This window comes from Ovis canadensis, chromosome 10 (assembly GCF_042477335.2).
Source record: "Ovis canadensis isolate MfBH-ARS-UI-01 breed Bighorn chromosome 10, ARS-UI_OviCan_v2, whole genome shotgun sequence".
NCBI lineage: Eukaryota > Metazoa > Chordata > Mammalia > Artiodactyla > Bovidae > Ovis > Ovis canadensis.
In genome coordinates, this window is record NC_091254.1 from 69,585,839 (window position 1) to 69,591,244 (window position 5,406).

The window sequence follows — 5,406 nt, forward strand, 5'->3', positions numbered from 1 at the left end:
AAGAAAACAAGGTGCCAAATATATAAACAGCAAAAAAAAAAAGCATTTAATTAAGTAATAATAAAATCATTTATTTGCAATACAGAGAAACAGCAAACAATTTAGCAATCAACAGTTAGGACTGAGATGTTTAGTTCTGTGACTCCCTCTGGAAAGGATCAGATTATGTCTAAAAGGCAGCAGGTTATTAAAATGATTTTCTTTCTTTATCCCACCTCAACCCACTTATCTGTGTTATTGCTTAAGAGTGTTACAGACAAAGGTAAAGTAGGAGAGAGAGGAAAAAATAGCTTATAAAGGGGAATTTGCCCAGCTCTAATCCCAGAGTCCGGAAGATCTTGCATTTATTGAGGTTTTTCAATAACTCAAAGAACTCTGGGAAGTCTAATCTAGATGCAGGCACAAGTGAAAATCTAAAGTGACCTGGAGTCCTTATTTCTCTACACTTTCCTCTTGGCAAAGGGCCAGAGTCAGTCCTATGCATGTTTTTGAGACTGTATGCATGTAGGGAATAATTGAGTTATACATCATAAAAATGATTTTGACTTTAAGTAAAACCTTGTATTATGTTATTATGAATAATAATGATATATAAGTAGAGAGCATAATGACTTTTTAAAACATTATCACTGCTATTATTTTAATTGATCAGGCCAAACAATTTTTCAAAGTGAAGAAAACATTATCCTCATTTCATGGAGCAATTCACTGAGGCTTTAAAAGGATAAATACTTTATGCAAGATAAATTAGAAAGTAAGTAACCCAAAACACTTTCCATTTAAGGACTTTTGTGATTCCTTAAAACGTGTTCCTTAAAACACTAGCCATGTATTTTTGTTGACCTTCAGTCACTAAGTTACATCCGACTGTTTGCAACCCTATGGACTGCAGCACATCAGGCTTCTGTGTGCTTCACTATCTCCAGAGTTTGCTCAAATTTATATCCATTGAGTTGGTTTTGCCATCCAACCATCTCACCCTCTGTTGCCCCCTTCTCCTCCTGCCCTCAATCTTTCTCAGCATCAGGGTGTCTTCCAGTGAGTCAACTCTTTGCATCAGGTGGCCAAAGTATTGGAGCTTCAGCTTCAGCCTCAGCATCAGTCCTTCCAATAAATATTCAAGACTGATTTCCTTTAGGATTGACTGGTTTGATCTTGCTGTCCAAGGGACTCTAAAGAGTCTTTTCAGCACCACACTTCAAAAGCATCAATTCTTCAGTGCTCAGCCTTCTTTATGGTACAACTCTCATATTGTAGATGACTACTGGAAAAACCATAGCTTTGACTGTATGGACCTGTGTTGGCAAAGTGACATCTCTACCTTTTAATATGCTTTGTAAGTTTGTCATAGATTTTCCTCCATGTTAGGCAGCATAATGGCCCGTCAAAAATATCCATGTCCTGATCCCTGGATCCTGTGAATGTGTTGCTTTTCACTGAAAGGTTATTTAGTATTGCAGATGGAATTAGGGTTGCTAATCAGCTGATCTGAAAATAGAGAAATTATCGTGGACTACCTGAGTGGACCCAGTGTAATCACAGAGGTCCTTCAAAGTGGAAGTGGAAGGCAGAAGAGGTCAGAGTGATATAACATGAGAAGGACCTGATCTGCTGCTGATGGCTATAACAATGGAGAAAAGAGACATGCACTAAAGAATTCAGATGTCTCTGGAAGCTGGAAACAAGTTATGGAATATGCTTTCTCCTAAAGCCTCCAAAAAGGAATCCTGACACCCTGATTTTAGCCCAATGAGACCTGTATCAGGCTCCTAACCTACAGAACTGTCAGGACATATATTTAGGCTATTTGTTGTAAAATTTTATTTATTTTGGCCAAAAGGAATGTGGGTTTTTTTAAAATTAAATTTTTATTTTTACTTTATTTTGCTTTACAATACTGTATTGGCTTTGCCATATATTGACATGAATCCACCACACATGTACATGAGTTCCCAGTCCTGAACCCCCCCTCCCACCTCCCACCCCATATCATCTCTCTGGATCATCCCTGTGCACCAGCCCCAAGCATCCTGTATCCTGTATCGAGCATAGACTGGCGATTCGTTTCTTACATGATAGTATACATGTTTCAATGCCATTCTACCAAATCATCCCATCCTCTCCCTCTCCCACAGAGTCCAAATGTCCGTTCTATACATCTGTGTCTCTTTTACTGTCTTGCATACAGGGTTATCATTACCATCTTTCTAAATTCCATATATATGTGTTAGTATACTGTATTGGTGTTTTTCTTTCTGGCTTACTTCACTCTGTATAATAGGCTCCAGTTTCATCCACCTCATTAGAATTGATTCAAATGTATTCTTTTTAATGGCTGAGTAATACTCCATTGTGTATATGTACCACAGCCTTCTTATCCATTCACCTGCTGATGGACATCTAGGTTGTTTCCATGTCCTGGCTATTATAAACAGTGCTGTGATGAACATTGGGGTACACGTGTCTCTTTCAATTCTGTGGGATTTTAATGCCTGACCAGGGATTGAACCCAAGCCCCCCTGCATTGGAAGCATATAGTCTTAACTACTGGACTGCCAGGGAAGCACCTATTTGTGCTGTTTTAAGCCACTCACCTTGTAGTTATTTGTTACAGCAGCAATAGTATACTAATTCACTAATGCTATCACATGTTTTATTAAGAAAGCATTTCTAAGACAATGGTATGCCGCTAAAAGTTTAAGAACCAGATCTCCAAGAAAAATAAACAATTAACCTCTTCAGTTCAGTACAGTCGCTCAGTCATGTCCGACTCTTTGCGACCCCATGAATCGCAGCACGCCAGGCCTCCCTGTCCATCACCAACTCCTGCAGTTCACTCAGACTCATGTGCATTGAGTTGGTGATGCCATCCAGCCATCTCATTCTCTGTTGTCCCCTTCTCCTCTTGCCCCCAATCCCTCCCAGCATCAGAGTCTTTTCCAATGAATCAACTCTTTGCTTGAGGTGGCCGAAGTATTGGAGCTTTGGCTTCAGCATCAGTCCTTCCAATGAACACCCAAGACTGATCTCCTTTAGGATGGACTGGTTGGATCTCGTTGCAGTCCAAGGGACTCTCAAGAGTCCTCTCCAACATCACAGTTCAAAAGCTTCAATTCTTCAGCACTCAGTTGTCTTCACAGTCCAACTCTCACATCTATACGTGACCACTGGAAAAACCATAGCCTTGACTAGATAGACCTTTGTTGGCAAAGTAATGTCTCTGCTTTTGAATATGCTATCTAGGTTGGTCATAACTTTCTTTCCAAGGAGTAAGCGTCTTTTAATTTCATGGCTGCAATCACCATCTGAAGTGATTTTGGAGCCCCCAAAAATAGTCTGACACTGTTTCCACTGTTTCTTCAACTATTTCCCATGAAGTGATGGGACCAGGTGCCATGATCTTAGTTTCCTGAATGTTGAGCTTTAAGCCAACTTTTTCACTCTCCTCTTTCACTTTCATCAAGAGGCTTTTTAGTTCCTCAATTTCTGCCATAAGGATGGTGTCATCTGCATATCTGAGGTTACTGATATTTCTGCCGGCACTCTTGATTCCAGCTTGTGCTTCTTCCAGCCCAGCATTTCTCATGATGTACTCTGCATATAAGCTAAATAAGCAGGGTGACAATATACAGCCTTGACATACTCCTTTTCCTATTTGGAACCAGTCTGTTGTTCCATGTCCAGTTCTAACTGTTGCTTCCTGACCTGCATACAGATTTCTTAAGAGGCAGGTCAGGTGGTCTGGTATCCCCATCTCTTTCAGAATTTTCTAGTTTATTGTGATCCACACAGTCAAAGGCTTTGGCATAGTCAATAAAGCAGAAATAGATATTTTTCTGGAGCTCTCTTGCTTTTTTGATGATCCAGAGGATGTTGGCAATTTGATCTCTGGTTCCCCTGCCTTTTCTAAAACCAGCTTGAACATCTGGAAGTTCATGGTTCAGGTATTGATGAAGCCTGGCTTGGAGAATTTTGAGCATTACTTTACTAGCATGTGAGATGAGTGCAATTGTGCAGTAGCTTGAGCATTCTTTGGCATTGCCTTTCTTTAGTGCTGTCAATTTCTATGTTGTAAATGTTCCCAGCATGGCTGCACTCAAACTCCCAGTTCTATCTGAGTTGGGAAGAGAAGCCTGCAATCTCTCATTAGCTGGTACTGGCCAGCTGCAAGAGGCTACTGGAACAAGTTTAAGAAACTACACACTTCCTTTTACCTTGTTGCAGCCGAGAAAGCAACATGCGTCACCAGCAGCTCTACTGGAGCCATCCGAGAAAATTCAGCCAGGGTTCTCGCTCTTGCCGAGCCTGCTCAAACCGGCACAGTCTGATCCGGAAATACGGCCTCAATATGTGCCGCCAGTGTTTCCGCCAGTATGCGAAGGACGTGGCTTCATTAAGTTGGACTAACCGAACTTCCTCAGATGGCTCATCCAGCACATCAACCTTAGGTGGAAATAATACTAGCTCTTTGTATATAAAATAAAAGTTTTCAAAACTTAAAAAAAAAGAAAGAAACTACACACTTAACCCTTTTGGAATTTCACTCTGCACATTCAATTTATTAGAGGTAGCTCTTCAGATAAGAAGTCTGCTTATTTCTACTTAACCCAGCATTCCAAACTTATTTGACAACATTCTTTCTCCAGAATGGTAGACCTTAAGTGGAAACTTGGAAAGTTGTTGATGACCTATTAGCCACTAGGTCTCCTATCTCCTAACTTAGATTTTTTAAGCTCTACCAAAACATTTACCAAATTCATGAATGCATTTTATTTTTCCCTTATTATCTATCTCATAATATTTGGGGTATATAAGTCTAGGGGTAATAATGTGGGAGAAACAGAAGTAAGGTATTTGTGGCTAACTCTCATCACTGACTGCCCACTTTGCAGGATTAGGCAAGTAGCAGCAAGCAGCTGATGAAAAAATGATCTCTATTGACATCACAGATTACTGACTGAGGATCTCTTCTCTTCTACCATGATCAATCCAAGTTGTCAACTGAGTGAGGGTCACCGTGCATCAAAGAGACCAGCTTTTGAGCGCTGGGTGTTAGTGTAATAGGATAAATGACATTTGCCCCGTGACTACTACTTGGTATAATTCCCTCTCCTGGGCTTTTCAGAAGCTTGGGGGAATCTTTTGATAATGATTTAATTTTTCTCCTGAGCTTGTTAACTCTGCTTATTAGTGGCATAGGGGTAGGGGTTGGGGTGCTTTAATCTTGCTAATTAACTGCATTTCTGTCTCTTCCTGTTTAGATAATTTCTCTTGGATGACTCAGTCTCTTTAGGGTAAATGTTCAGTCTTTTGGATTTCTCAACCGTCTCCCTGCCCTTCCCCAAGATGGTGTCGTATGTCTCAGGGTCGGGGGCCTGGGGGAGATCCTGTAATCCTGTGGTAGCG

General features: G+C 40.6%; 1 pseudogene; it reads left to right on the top strand.

Annotated features, from left to right (window-relative positions):
- The first annotated feature begins 4,218 nt into the window (after positions 1–4,218).
- On the top strand, positions 4,219–4,407 carry LOC138446652 (small ribosomal subunit protein uS14-like; annotated as a pseudogene).
- The last annotated feature ends 999 nt before the right edge of the window (positions 4,408–5,406 follow it).